We start from the raw sequence: 16,067 nt of genomic DNA, 5'->3' as shown, positions 1-16,067 counted from the left end.
CTACTTCCTCGCAGTTACTAAAAGGCATGCAAAGAGTTCCAGCTACAATAGAAAGAAATGGGAGAGGGGGTGGCACGGAAGGCTGGTGCTGGAACTTATGAAAGTTCAAGGAGAAAAGTAAACAGCATGGACTGGAACAAGTTCTGTCAGCAAAGCAAAATAAAAAAAAAATTATGCTGGGTTGAGAGCAGGAAGATTACAGGCTCCCAAGGCTGGCCCAACTCCACTAGTAAGCCAAGCAATTTCTAAAGCTGCAAAATTGTATTGGGGGAGCCAGTGAGGAAGTGAGAGCGCAGACGCCAGGTCCTAGAATAATAGAATCATAGGGTTGGAAGGGGCCTACAAGACCATCGAGTCCAACCCCCTGCTCAATGCAGGAAGCCTGATTCCCACATGGTCTCCCATCCAAGTACTAACCAGGGCTGACCCTGCTTAGCTTCTGAGATCAGATGGGATCAGGCACATCCAGCCCTTTGCTCATTGGTCATGCCGGCGTTGCTTTTTTTTTAAAAAAAAAATATGAATTTGATTCCTGCTTTTTGAACTGGAGCCCCCAAAGTGACTCATCGTGATGTCTGCAAAATAAAACTGTCCCACTAAATAATATTTAAGAACTGTGCACTTAAAATATTCAGACTAAGAAAGAAGTGAAATTGCAAGTTATTTGGGGCAGGGGCCATAGCTCAGTGGTAGAGCAGCTGCTGTGCATGCAGGAGGTCCCAGGTTCGACCCCCGGCTTCTCCAGGTAGGGCTGCAAAAACTCCTGCCTGAAACCCTGGAGAGCCGCTGCTAGTCAGTGTGGACAATATTGGGCTAGATGGACCATTACTCTGACTCAGGATAAGGCAGCTTCCTTTGTCCCTATGGGATGGGTGAGTGGGAGTGAGGAAGCGAAACACAGATTTGAAAAGAACAGAGAGTTTTAAAATACTGAAATTGAAAAGCAAAATAGAAACCAGCGGCAAAAGCTTCCCACACACAGAGAAGGTTTAGTTCCTCCGAACATGGAGAAAAGAAGTGGTAGACAGGGCACCAGAACCAGTCACGGCTGATCCAGAAGCAGGCATGCCATGGTGTCTTCACCTCCCTCTTTCCCTCTCCTGGTTCTTTCACACAGGGCAGTTGGTCTTACTTGGCCACTGGGGTGGGGGTGAGGGGTCCTTTTAATATTTCTTTTTCAATTGGACAAGCAGATCTGATGTAGAGTCCGCGTGCTTAAGAGTGCTAGACAAACTAAGGCAGCATTCCCCAATTTAGCACCCTCTAAATGTGTTGGATTACAACCCCCATCATTCCCAGCCACGAATACCCCTTGAGCTTCTCGGAAAAAGCTCAGGGTAAAAATGTAATAATTAAAAATACAAATGGTTTTGAAACGATCTTCAAAAGAACCAAGAAAGAGCTGAGTGCTTGTGCAAGAGTACAACTTTCTGGCATGAAGGCCTTGTCAATGTGTTTTACCCGACTATAGTTCCATGGTCATGAACATGTTTGGCAAGCCAAAGGTCCCAGGTTCAAATCCTGACATCTCTAGTTAAAAGGATCAAGTAGCAGGTAGTGGGGAGTGACTGAGACCCTACAGATCTGCTGCCAGTCAGAACAGACAATACTGGGCCAAAGGGATCATAGTCTGACACGGTTTGAGGCAGTTTCCTATGTTCCTTTGCTAGAAGACATGGCCAGCCCAAAAAATGGCCATTGCTGAATTGAACATATTCAGATAATGCTGAATCCTGAAAGAAGGGGTGATATGCAATTCACATAGTGCTTTTGGGGCATAACCCTATAAAGGTTTAGACAGAAAAAAGTCCTACAAGCGTAGCTGGCTGGGGTATGCTGGGAGTTGTAGGACTTTTTCTGTCTAAACCTGCATAGAATCAAGCCCTTCATTAACAAGGAACTTTATGATCTTTGTTGCCATGTTCGTAGCCAGTCACCTTATAACCACAGAGCTTTCACCGCTTCCTAAACAGTTGTCTGCTTTCTCTTCTGTTGTGGCTTCCAAAGCAGCTATGTCTCACACAGGATGGCAACATCCAACTGCTAGCCGGTAGCAGTATCATCAGGCTGCTAAGGAAACCAGTTACGAAAGGAGTTTGGTCACACTGTTGTATTCATTTATTCCATGCTGTACGGCTCAGAAATTGGTGTCAACTAAAAATCATACCAGCCCAGCAAGGCCTATCTCTGAGACTGATTACATTTATATCTGCCTTTCTTCCATGGAGCCCAAGGCAATGTACATCCTCCTCTTGCCCTCCATTTTATCCTCACAACAACCCTGTGAGGTTAGGTTGAGAGTCAGTGACTGGCCCAAAGTCACCTGGTGAGGTTCATGGCCTGCGTGGGGACTAGAACCCAGATCTCCCAAGTTCCATTCTAACACTCTAACCACTACACCACATTGGGGATTGCAGCTTCTCCCTTAAAAAGAAGAAAATCAGGAAAAACAAAAGCAGGTAAAGTTTGACTTTAGGCAGTGTTTCTCAAACTATCTGAACTAAGGCCTTCCTTAATCTTATTCTGTGTTCTACTCCCACACCATCACCAGCACAGTCCAGTCCCACCTTTCTGTTTGGAAGGTGAATGTAAGAAAAGCCAAGCTGAATCAGACCAAAGGCCTATCCACTCCAGCATTCTGTTCACACAGTGGCCAGACTGCTGTCTGTAGGAAGCCCAGAAGCAGGACATGAGTGCAATAGCACCCTCCTGCTCGTGTTCCCCAGCGACTGGTATTAAGAGGCATACTGCCTTTACTACTGGACATAATATATACCTGCCGTGACTAACAGCCATTCCCCAACTCTGATACTGAAAGTAGCACATAGCCAACAGGACTAGAGCCCACTGATAGCTTTATCCTCCATGAATTTGGCTAATCCCCTTTTAAAGCCATTCAAGTTGATGGCTATGACTAAGTTCCTGGGAGCAAATTCCATATAACTATGCGCTGTCTGAAGAAGTACTTTCTTTTATCTGTCCTGAACCTCTCACCATTCAGCTTCATGTAGTTCTAGTATTGACCATTTTCTACTATTACGGGAGAGAAAAAACTTCTTCCTACCCATTTGCTCCACACTATGCCTAATCTTATACACCCCTATCATGTATCTCTGTATTTGACTTTTTTCTAAGCTAAACATGTAGCAAATTATGTTCTCTTCACTTTTAATGCAGTGCTAGAGAATGAGTTCTGCACTGAGCGTGCAATAATATGGATACTTTCCTGGGAGAGCAGCCCTCTGAAAACAGTGGGACATACTTCCAAGCACACACACACACAGGATTGTACTATAAGGGTGCAATCCTATCCAGATAGTTGCCAGCCTCCAAAATCAGAGCTACCGACTATCCTATGCAGGGTGGCTTGAGCAGATCCTCTCCTCCATGCTCTGACCACCCTGCGTTTTTGCCTAGATGGGCCATTGGGGGGGGGGGGCTGGAGACCTGATAGGAAGCAGCATAAAGCAGCTTCTGTGGTCTCCTCCCCTCCCTGCCCCCAGGACTGCCCCTTTTCCCTGTCTCCCTGCTCCATTTCCAAGCATAGAGACATAGCTGGTACGGAGAGAACCACACCAGCTACGAGGGGGCAGGGGAGGGAAGTGCAGTTCCCAGAAACCAAGCAATCCTATGGCCCTCTAGACAGTGTCTAGTGGCCATAGGATTGCTCCCTAAATTATTAATTACTAATACTATTAATACATATTTTATTTATGCTACAAATAGAATTTGCTCTGACCCTGTTTCTAAAGAAAAGTAAAATTAAAAATGTCAAATATACATTGCTAAGACGGAGAGAAGAAGGAACAATTCAAAAATCAAAGCAAAGAAAGAGTTATATTAAAACAATAGTAGAAACATTTTTATTATGTGGTGTAGAGGTTAGTTGGATTGGAACCTGGCAGTTCTGGCTCTAGTCCCCAGTTGTTTATCCTAGTTATGAGGATAAAATAGAGAAGAAGAGACTCATGCAAGTTGCCTTGGGTTCCTTGGAGGCTACAAACATTGGTATGGATTAAGTTAAATCACGCTTCCCCAACTTTTTTAAGCCTGGTTCCCTCCAAATGTGTTGGACTACAACTCCCAGAATATCCCAGCCAGAGTTGTAGTCCAACACAGAGCTGAAGGGCACCAGGATGGGGAAGGATGAGTTAAAGGACCAAAAACATGTTCATTGGTATTAACTCAACTCCATACTTCAAAAGTTTTTATTATACTTAAAACACCTGTTTTGGATATGCTGCTAATTTGACTCTGTGACATTGGTATGGTTGTAGATCCAGCAGAATAACAGTAATAAACTGCCAGCACCCAAAGATTGTAAAACACTTTGTAAAAAAAATGATAAAATAGTAGCAGCAATCTGGATTCCTCTCCGAGTCTACTTTGGATCAGAATCATCAATCCAAGCTGAAATCAGACATCTAAGCTTCTGTGCACAGGCATGATGGCAAAACAGGAAGGAACGCACATCCTGCGGCATGTCATGCATTTGAACAAGGAGGAAGCATGCTAATTTGCTTTCATGCACAACTTAAAATTGGCAATGCAGCCCCCATGCAATTGGATGGATTTTGTTAGCATATGACATGCAAATATGGGAGGGGGAGGGTCGTGTGTGTGCGCGCGCACGCACATACAAGCCTGACTCAACTATTTGTAACTGGGGTTGCTTTCTGAAATGCTAGGTTCTGTTGCACAGCTCCTGCTAGTGCAACAGAATGAGTGGGAGCACAGCAGGAGGAATGGACATTGCCCTAAGATCCCCATCTGTAAAATGGGAGTAATAAATTATCAACCTCACAGGGTTGTTGTGAGGGTAAATCCCATAGAGACAGTAAAGCATGCAAAAATATAATGCCTTAAATGAAACAATACACAGCAGCAAACAGAATTACAAAGGGGTAGCATGGCTGGAGCAAAAGCAAGAAAGAGTCTTAAAGACCTCTAATACAGCCTCTCCCAACCTGGTGCCTTCCAGATGTTTTAGACTACAATTCCCAGCATTCCTGACCATTTGCTGTGCTGGCAGAGGTTGATGGGAGTTGACGTTCATAACATCTGGAGGGCACCAAGTTGGGGAAGGCAGCACTGACACATATTTTGCAATCTTGTACATCTGTACTCAGATGTACAGTCCAGAGAGCAAGGGGCTTACTCCCAGGTAAGTGGGTACAGGATTGTATGAAAGGCATAAGCTTCCATGGGCCACAGCTGACTTTGCCAGATGTATGAAGTGGTTGTGTGAGAGAACAGAAAAAGAGGAATGGGGAATATTTTTTATAAAGTGAGGCCAATATCTAAGACGCGGCAAGAGTTTTTTAATGGATTCTGTTTGCATTTCTCCTCTGTATATTAACCTCTCATACCGGCCTCTCTTTGTAAAAATAATCCCCTTTTCTCTGTTCTCACAACGTATATAGGCCTACCAACTGACGTAACCCACTTCATGCATCTGGCAAAGAGGGCTGAGGGATGTTGGGATTTGTAGTCCAACACATCTGACGGGCGCCAGGATGTGTAAAGCTGTTTTAAGGTGGCACGAAACTCTTTATCCTTTCAAATGAAGATAAAGCAAAACACACAGAACTGGTTGGAATTCAGAACAAATGCTTTGGGTAGGGCAAGTGTTCCTTAAATGCTAACATTATTTTTCAAAGCATCATCCATGAATAGCAAAGTGCACCTCCTATAGGCGTCAAACCACTATTATGGGGAACAGAGTAAAAAAAAAAAAAATCTTAAGAGCCAAAACAGTATTTTGGATTTGCTGCATATCTAATGGGAACAAAAGTCTTGGACTCTGTGGAGCCACAGAAATCTCACATTTCAAGGGGACACTCTCATCTTTGGCAAGCCTTTGACTGTTTCTCAGTGAACAAATATGATTTAGTTACTGCAGAATTCGTTTGTATCTGCCTCTGCTACTCCAAAGTCTCAGAGCATAAAAATTACTAAACCAGAGAGCGAGAAAAGGGGTTGGCTAGAGCAAAATTGAATGAGCAACCTCTAGTGGGCAAAATTCTACATGGCTTCCTACAGATGGGCTTAAAGAACAAAGTTCCAGAACAAACCATTTGTCAACATAAACCACAAATACTTCACAACAATAACAAACCCAACTCTGTCCTATTATACACCATTTGTTTCACAATTTGATGGATTATTTAGAGCTCACCTCAGCAGTCAATGTCTATTTCATGACAGACTTTACAACACATTTGAACTGCAGATAACTTCAAGGCTGCTTCACAATTTCGTTTTTAATTTGTAAATGTGAGACATTTTACATATACAAGGCCAGTCTCATAATTAAATATTTCTAGATTAGGATAGGCTCCCAGACAGGCTCCCCTTCCTGATCTCTAGAGCCACACAAATTCAGAAAGGCCATCCTATCTAACTCCTGGGAGGTTATAGTTAATAAGTGAAGAAGTTTAATATAACGGTACATTATCCTAATACTGTAAATGTATTGCCAGATCTTTGGGGTCTATTTTGCACCCCTGACTAGATTGTGCAAGAGGGCAGATGTCCACATCACTCCACCCTCGTTACACAACTGGTACACACACAAAAACACGCACACAATGAATGCTAGTTTACCAGTCTGAGCATCATACAAGGGCAGCATTAGGAAGCACATAATACATGGCCCAAAAAAATACATACGCTGCTATGTCTGCACCTGAGGGAGGTGTGGTGGCCAATTCTATCACCACACCTCTATGGGGTGGAGGGATAGCAACATATGCTCATATTCTTAAGCCACGTATTGTGTGAAGCAACTCAGTAGTGAAGCAACTCACTAGATAAAACCAAACTTCTCTATTCACTTTAAGAAAATGTAAGACATAATTTTAAAAAATAACATCCAGAAAACTGCAGCTGGCATGTGTGTTTGAGTATGTGTTTGAAGAATGGGTCAAAATTCAAAGAAGAAAACATGGAATCTTAAAAAGTAACGCTGGGCGTGAAAAAGTTGGATCAGACTATGAGGCAAAGAAAACACTTTTAACTTTTAAGCCATTAAGCAATGCACTTTTTCTGCTACGAGGCAGGCTTCTCCAAAGCGGTGTCCTCCAGATGTGTTTGACTGGTTGAGAAAGATGGGAGTTTGCAGTCCAGCACATCTGGAGGGTGCCAGGTTAGAGGGGGCTGTTGTAAGGCATTCTGAAATTTTTCAATGGGGCAAGGTAAACATGGATTAAACAACAATATCGAGACACCATCCAGCATCGCCCTTTTCCAACCCGCCACACTACCCGTTCGTTGCCCTGCAGGCTCCAAAGTTCTCGGCTATTCTCACGCAAATAAACCCCGCACAGAAATCGGTTTTAACGCCTTCCAGCGTTTTGCGGCAAATCGTCATCTGCTTGCTTTTTAAAGCAGCTGAACCGGGTAACAGAGACCACGTAACGGGATTAGCACTGACAGCCGGAAAAAAACACCACCACCACCGTGCAGAAAACTTTTCTTTCTTTCTTTTTTTTTTTTAAAAAAAGCACCATCCAGCCGTGACTGGTCTTTCCGCCCCTTTTCCAAACTACGGCGTTCTCCATTCCCTGCACAGCAGAAATCGAAGGGTGTTTTGGAGTCGTTGTTTTATTATTTTCTATGCGAAAAAAAAGGGGGGGGGAATGGACTCTCACCTCCGCTAAAACCATGCGAAATCCATCTGGAGCCGGGAGAGGGTGATGTACGGAGGTGCTGGGAGCGCCCTCGCTCCAGCAGCTGCAGGGGGAAGGGGGGGCGCGAGGCGGCTCAGCTCGCTCGCTCGCTCTTCCCCCCCGCCCCTGTAACCTGTTGCTGCTCCTGGGACAGAGCGAAGCTGGATTGGCTGTCCGAAGGCGGCGGCGAGAGAGCGGCTCCGGGAGGCTCTAGCCCCGCCTCCTGAGCTCTCGACACGCCCCTTCCAGGGGAGAACTCCTCCCGCCCCTCTCTGCGGCCGCCGGAGCGTCTCCGGAAGAACCCGAAGTCTCCGGCTCTGCCGATCAGGGGAGGGGCGATGCATCCGCTCCGGGGCTCGGCCAGAACCGGTCAGAACTCTAAAGCCTATGGGTTCAGCGCCTTGCATCCCTCCTGTAGAGGTCTGACTGGTTCTGGATTGAAACCCGGAGCGGACGCATTCCCCCGCTGGCACAGGAGCCCTCCGCTTCTGCAGATGCCAAGAGCCCGCTCGGTCCCGAGGTTCGAGGCCCCACGACTCCGCAAAGGCGGAACCTTCCCTTCTCCTTCTCCTTAGCGACGTGCAGCCAGCCGGGCCAGTGGGACTAAAACGAGCGCGCTCCAAAGCCGCAACCATTTCACAGTTCCAGGCACTGCACAGGCGTTGTGTAAGTAACGCCTGCAACAGCCCTGCAAAGTAGAGCAATGTTATTGGAGGAGATCAGCGGAGGGAAAGGCCGTCGTTCAGCGGATGCTCACATGCTTTGCACGCGGGAGGCCCAAAGCATCCCCAGCTATAAAGGTCAGGGAGCAGGCAACGAGGGTCTCCCTGGAGAGTCCCCACTAGAACTGGGCTCATGAGTGGGACTGAGCATAACACACCTTCCTATGCTCACATCATCCCCATACTCGAGAAGGGGAACTGAGGCTGAGAGAGTAGTGCCCACTTGTGAGCTTGTGGCTAAAGAGAGATTTGAGGCAAACCCCCAGACCAGGCGTGGTTGCTACCACAAGACATAGTGAGGGCCACCAATTTGGATGGCTCTAAAGGGGGGTTAGGAAAATTCCTGGAGGAGAAGGCTATCAATGCCTACTAGTCTGGTTGGCCATATGCTACCTCCAGTGTCAGAGGCACCATGCCTATGTCCACCAGTTGCTGGGGAACATGGGTGGGAGGGTGCTGTTGCACTCATATCCTGCTTGTGGGTTTCCCCTGGGCAGCTGGTTGACCACTGTGTGAACAGAACACTGGACTAGATGGACCCTTGGTCTGATCCAGCAGGGCTCTTCTTATGTTCTTAAATGTTTGGGACTACATAAGCCCCAACATGTGAACATGGCAAATGGACAGCAATTCTGGGCGTTGTAGTCCAAAACATCTGGAGGGCACCAGGTAGTGACAAAAACTATACCACACCAGCTCTTGCTTTCAAAATTCACACAGAGTGTAAAATAATGCTTTAATCCACGGTTCCAACCAAGGTTCACAATGTGGAATGCAAGCTTTGGAGTTATACAGAACTCCTTCTCAGGTTCATTGCTAGAAAGAGAAAATAAAGAGAGAAGCATGTTTCTTGCAGGGGACATTAAGTATCATGTCCATTCTAGTTTCTGCATCTCTAAAAAGTCACACCCATTTATTTCAGATTCTTTATGGAAGAAAACATCTGGAGATCTACTTTCTGCCCACCCCTGCTTTATGGAACCACAGCCTAGATTAACTGTCCTTCTTCCCCACTCTTTTAATTATATTTGCTTTTTGAGTGAGAATTCACCAAGGCTCAGAATGGGCTTTCAGTACCCAGATTAAGCACTGAAGGTCTGAAATACTATTAAGTGCTCCTAAGTATGTGCAGCATACAACTTTCCCCCAAGGAACAAGCATAACCAGCTCGAACATATATGAGATTAGGGAAGCAGAGTTTCCAGGTCAGAAGGTACCACTCGTTTTCCAGATATAAATGAACCACTGCTAATGTTACTGGTTCTCAGAGTTTCACCCAAAACTTCAAGGGCTTAGCCTCTTTTTCAAGATCTCCAGGAGAAGGCATAACATCTCAGTGTGAGGAGCCAAAAGCAAGGGCAAAACTTAATTTCCACAGGGCCCATTTCAATGGCCTGGTTTGCACATAATGCTAAGCGAAGGGGTATTCTGTTGAAGCCTGTCTTGTCATTGACTGGGTTCAGATGACACCCGATGGCTCATCGTGGGTTATTTAACCTACAGTGAGCCATGGGGGCCTGTAGGCACCAAGTTGTATATCCAGTCCCCACTCAGGAGTTATCGTGTTGTGCAAACCCAGTATGAGTTATGCAAGCCTTAAACAACATGGACTGTTTTAGGGTTATGCGAGGGTTGTTCAACCCTCGCATAACCTGCGCATACCAGGTTCACGCGACACAACAACCCCTGAGTGAGGGTTGGATATGTAATCTGGTGGTGGCACACGCCACAGCCTCACCTGTCATGTTGTGCGAACAGCCCCATTGTGTCTGGACTCATCCCTGCAAACAAGCCACAATTTGTGTTTAACACTAGCACTGTTTCTTATTATCTTAATTCATTACCTAAACACAGGGCATCTTACAATAATGCTGTATTTCATTTAAAAGAGAGGGGAAAAAACAAATTTCTTGTCCTCATATTTGTGGAAATTGATCTGAAAACATGCTGTTGCACTTGTGTCCTGCTTGTGGGTTCCTAGTCAACAGCTGGTTGGCCTCTGTGTGAACAGAATGCTGGACTAGATGGACTTTTGGTATGATCCAGCAGGGCTCTTCTTATGTTCTTAACATGCAAGCTATGGCTGAAGTCTGGAATAGCATGTGTGTCATATCTCTGCATGTAACACTTTCTTCCTTCCGTTCCACCACAGGCCCTCACACCTCCACAGCATACTGTATTTCGATATGCCTGGCATACATAGGCTGTCCTGGGAGTAAGACCCATTGAACTCACTGGGACTTACTTCTGAGTAGACATGCATTAGCATTGTGCTGTTACTATGAGGAAAGAGCCCTGTGTAAAACAGGAGCAAATATGCTTAGCAATTAGCATTATATTAACTGAGGAGTGGTAAAATCAACATAGATTTAAAATATCAGGTATTTAAAAAACAATGAACATTATATTTACTATCTCAGAGGAATACAGAGCCATTGTGACAATACCAAGGTTAATTTTATTTGTAGTATTTTACTTTGAGGATGTTTGCAGTTCCAGCAATATAGAAAAATAAGTCATTGTGGGTCTTTTCAGGAATATTTGAGAGGAGACCATCTGTTGTTCAGGGAAAGACTTTAACAACCTTATCAGAGTACCAAAATAAACTAACCTTGGTGCAAAGAAAAGATCCATTAATCTGTTCTCCTCCCAAGAGGTGCTGAGCGCACGCAGGCAAGATTAAGTTTCATGTCTCATCCCACACAAAACTGCACTTTTGATGGAAAATCAGGCTTTTCTTAACAGTGCTCAGGGAGTGCTGCAAAGTTCACAGGAGAGCCAGGAAGAGGGAAAGATAAGAAGTCCAAATTAAATCCCAGCAAGAACAGAGATTTTAAGACCCAAGCACCAGAGTGTGAGGTAGAAAACAGTTAGCCACCAAGGGAATGGACCTTCCAGCTGCCCTCCAGACGTTTTTCGCTATAACCACCACAAACCCCACCCAACATGGCCAATGGTCAGGGATTGTGGGAGTTGCAATCCTAAATATCTGGACGATACCAGGTTGCCTACCTCCATGTAAAAGACAGAGGAAAGAAATGGTGGTTCAGCTATTAAATAAGGATGGCAAAATAATAACAGATGACAAAGAAAAGGCAGAAGTGCTCAATTCCTACTTTGGCTCAGTCTTCTCCCAAAAGAGGGTCTGTGACCCCCCTGGCAAAGGCGAAGTACAGGCTGAAGGGGCAGGATTGCAGCTTGAGATCGATAGGCATATGGTCAAGGAACACCTCATTACTTTGAATGAGTTCAAATCTCCAGGGCCAGATGAACTGCATCCTAGAGTAATAAAGGAACTGTCAGAAGAACTGTCAGAACTGCTGTCTATTCTCTTTGAGCAATCATGGAGGACGGGTGAAGTGCCAGATGACTGGAGGAGGGCTAATGTTGTCCCTATCTTCAAAAAGGGTAAAAAGGAGGAACCTGGGAACTACAGACCAGTCAGTCTGACATCCATCCCTGGGACATTTCTGGAGCAGATGATAAAGCAATCCATCTGAAGCACCTTGAAAACAATGCAGTGATTACTCGAAGACAACATGGATTTGTCAAGAACAAATCCTGCCAGACGAATCTGATCTCATTTTTTGATCAGGTAACCTCCCTTGTGAACTGTGGGAATGCTGTGGACATCATATACTTCGACTTCAGCAAAGCTTTCGACAAAGTGCCCCACGATATCCTGATGAGCAAACTAGCTCAAAGTGGGCTAGATGAAACAACAATCAGGTGGATCCACAGTTGGCTACAGAATCAGACTGAAAGAGTGCTTATCAATGGGATCTTCTCAAACTGGGGAGAGGTAACAAGCGGGGTACTGCAGGACTCAGTCCTGGGCCCAGTGCTCTTCAACATTTGTATTATTGACTTGGAGGAGGTGGTGCAGGGAATGCTGATCAGATTTGCAGCTGACACAAAATTGGGCGGGATAGCTAATACCTTGGAAGACAGAAACAAAATTCAAAGTGATCTTGATAGACTGGAGCACAGAATGACATTTAATAGGGATAAATGCCAAGTTCTGCACCTAAGAAAAAGAAACCAAATGCACAGTTACAAGATGGGGGATACGTGGCTCAACCACACTACAAGCAAGAAAAATCTTGGAATTGTTTTAGATCGCAAGCTGAATATGAGCCAACAGTGTGATGTGGCTGCAAAAAAGGCAAATGCTATAGCTTCCAAATCCCAGGAAGTACTAGTCCCCCTCTACTCAGCACTGGTTAGGCCTCATCTGGAGTACTGTGTCCAGTTCTGGGCACCACACTTTAAGAAGGACGCAGACAAGATGGAGAGGGTTCAGAGGAGGGCAGCAAAGATTATCAGAGGACTGGAAACAAAGCCCTATGAAGAGAGACTGAAAGAACTGGGCATGTTTAGCCTTGAGAAGAGAAGACTGAGGGGAGAGATGATAGCGCTCTTCAAGGACTTGAAAGGTTGTCACAGAGAGGAAGGCCAGGATCTCTTGATCATCCCAGGGTGCAGGACACGGAATAATGGGCTCAAGTTACAGGAAGCCAGATTCTGGCTGAACATCAGGAAAAACTTCCTGATGGTTAGAGTAATACGACAATGGAACCAATTACCTAGGGAGGTAGTGGGCTCTCCCTCACTGGAGGCATTCAAGATGAGGCTGGACAGCCATCTGTCAGGGATGCTCTGACTTGGATTCCTGCATTGAGCAGGGGGTTGGACTCGATGGTCTTGTAGGCCCCTTCCAACCCTACTATTCTATGATCTATGATTCTATGTTAAGACCTCATATACCTGATCACAAAAGCTGCGGAACTTATTACATGGGAGTTGCCTGACCCAGTGCCATTAAAATTGTATTTTTTCTCCAGCTTGATTGTTTTAATCTGTGATTCAAATTGCAGATTTAAGACCACTTACTCCTGAGCTAGTTGACTTCAGTGGGAGTTGCTGCAGCATGTGGTCTGAGGTTTGAGTTAGGAAACTCCATTGCAGCATTTCCGTCAGCCTAACTGAGAAATGGATCTCTGCCCAGCCATGAAGCTTACGTGGTGAGTTTCAGCCAGTCAGTCTCAGCCTGACTTACCTCACAGGGTTGTTGTGAAAATAACATGCGCGCGGGGGGGGGGGGGCTATTTATACCTTCCTGAGCTCCTCTGAGGAAGGCTGCAATAAAAATGTGATAAATAAGTATTGTTGTTGTTGTTCAGTCGTTCAGTCGTGTCCGACTCTTCGTGACCCCATGGACCATAGCACGCCAGGCCTTCCTGTCCTGCGCTCTCTCCCGGAGCATGCTCAAGTTCATATTCATTGCATCCGTGATGCTATCTAGCCATCTCATCCTCTGCCGTCCCCTTCTCCTTTTGCCTTCAGTCTTTCCCAGCATCAGGGTCTTTTCCAGGGAGTTTTCTCTTCACATTAGGTGGCCAAAATATTGGAGCTTCAGCTTCATTATCTGTCCTTCCAATGAGCACTCAGGGTTGATTTCCTTTAGGATGGACTGATTTGACCTCCTTGCAGTCCAGGGGACTCGTAAGAGTCTTCTCCAGCACCACAGTTCGAAAGCATCAATTCTTCGGCGCTCAGCCTTCCTTATAGTCCAGCTCTCACAGCCATACATTACTACTGGGAAAACCATAGCTTTGATTAGACGGACCTTTGTCGGCAAGGTGATGTCTCTGCTTCTTACTATGCTGTCTAGGTTGGCCATAGCTTTCCTCCCAAGGAGCAAGCGTCTTTTAATTTCATGGCTACAGTCACCGTCTGCGGTGATCTTGGAGCCCAAGAAAGTAAAATCTGTCACTGCTTCCATTTCTTCCCCTTCTATATGCCAGGAAGTGATGGGGCCAGATGCCATGATCTTAGTTTTTTTAAAGTTGAGTTTCAAACCAGCTTTTGCACTCTCCTCTTTCACCCTCAACAAGAGGCTCTTTAGATCCTCTTCGCTTTCTGCCATTAGGGTGGTATCGTCTGCGTATCGGAGGTTGTTGATAATTCTCCCAGCAATCTTAATTCCGACCTCTGATTCATCCAACCCGGCATTTCTCATGATGTACTCTGCATATAAGTTAAATAAGCAGGGTGACAATATGCAGCCTTGTCGTACTCCTTTCCCAATTTTGAACCAATCGGTTGTTCCATGTCCGGTTCTTACTGTTGCTTCTTGACCCTCGTACAGGTTTCTCAGGAGACAGGTAAGGTGGTCTGGTACTCCCATCCCTTTAAGAATTTGCCACAGTTTGTTGTGATCCACACAATCAAAGGCTTTAGCGTAGTCAATGAAGCAGAAATAGACGTTTTTCTGGAATTCTCTTGCTTTCTCCATGATGCAGCGAATGTTGGCGATTTGATCTCTCGTTCCTCTGCCTCTTCGAAACCCAGCTTGTACTTCCGGTAGTTCTCGGTTCGCATACTGCTGAAGCCTAGCTTGTAGGATTTTGAGCATCACCTTGCTGGCATGTGAAATGAGCGCAATGGTGCGGTAGTTTGAACATTCTTTGGCGTTGCCCTTCTTTGGAATTGGAATGTAAACTGACCTTTTCCAGTCTTGTGGCCACTGTTGAGTGTTCCAGATTTGTTGGCATATTGAATGCAGCACTTTAACAGCATCATCTTTTAGGATTTTAAATAGCTCGGCTGGAATACTGTCATCTCCGCTAGCGTTGTTGTTACTAATGCTTCCTAAGGCCCACTTGACTTCACTCTCTAGGATGTCCGGCTCAAGTTCAGTGACCGCACTATCATGGCTATCAGGGACATTCAGATCTTTCCTGTATAGTTCTTCTGTGTATTCTTGCCACCTCTTCTTAATCTCATCTGCTTCTGTTAGGTCCCTGCCTTCTTTGTCCTTTATCATGCCCGTCTTTGCACAAAATGTTCCCTTGAGATCTCCAATTTTCTTGAAGAGATCTCTAGTCTTTCCCATTCTGTTGTTTTCCTCGATTTCTTTGCATTGTTCATTTAAGAAGGCCTTCTTGTCTCTCCTTGCTATTCTCTGGAACTCTGCATTCAGTTGGATATATCTTCCCCTTTCTCCCTTGCTTTTCGCTTCCCTTCTTTCCTCAGCTACTTGTAAAGCCTCATCAGACAGCCACTTGGCTTTCTTGCATTTCTTTTTCTTTGGGATGGATTTCGTTGCTGCCTCCTGAACAATGTTACGGACCTCCGTCCATAGTTCCTCAGGCACTCTGTCTATCAGGTCTAATCCCTGAAATCTATTCCTCACCTCCACTGTATATTCATCAGGGATATGATTTAGGTCATACCTGAACGGTTTAGTGGTTTTCCCTATGTTCTTCAATTTAAGCCGAAATTTTGCAAGAAGCAGCTCATGATCTGAGCCACAGTCAGCTCCAGGTCTTGTTTTGACTGACTGTATGGAGCTTCTCCATCTTTGGCTGCAAAGGACATAATCAATCTGATTTCGATATTGACCATCTGGTGACGTCCATGTGTAGAGTCGCCTCTTGTGCTGCTGGAAAAGAGTGTTTGCTATGATCAGCGTGTTCTCTTGGCAAAACTCTATTAGCTTTTGTCCTGCTTCATTTTGTACACCAAGACCATGCCTGCCTGTTATCCCGGTGATTTCTTGACTTCCTACTTTAGCATTCCAATCCCCTATGATGAAGAGGACATCTTTTTTTGGTGTTAGTTCTAGAAGGTGTTGTAGGTCTTCATAGAACCGATCAACCTCAGCTTCTTC

General features: G+C 45.3%; 1 protein-coding gene across 3 annotated transcripts in view; it reads right to left on the bottom strand.

Moving 5' to 3' along the window:
- AFF1 (ALF transcription elongation factor 1) overlaps nucleotides 1-7,875 on the bottom strand; it is a 234,480-nt gene extending 226,605 nt beyond the window's left edge. For all 3 annotated transcript variants that reach the window (XM_084855558.1, XM_084855561.1, XM_084855563.1), the window contains exon 1: nucleotides 7,653-7,875. The gene's annotated coding sequence lies outside the window, so the exon portion shown is untranslated. The remainder of the gene's footprint in view (nucleotides 1-7,652) is intronic.
- Nucleotides 7,876-16,067: the final 8,192 nt, after the last annotated feature.

This window comes from Heloderma suspectum, chromosome 5 (assembly GCF_057233095.1).
Source record: "Heloderma suspectum isolate Gila_16-S chromosome 5, 16-S_ref, whole genome shotgun sequence".
NCBI classification, from domain to species: Eukaryota; Metazoa; Chordata; class Lepidosauria; order Squamata; family Helodermatidae; genus Heloderma; species Heloderma suspectum.
The sequence above is the reverse complement of the archived record's forward strand: the minus strand, read 5'-3'. Positions and strand labels throughout refer to the sequence as shown.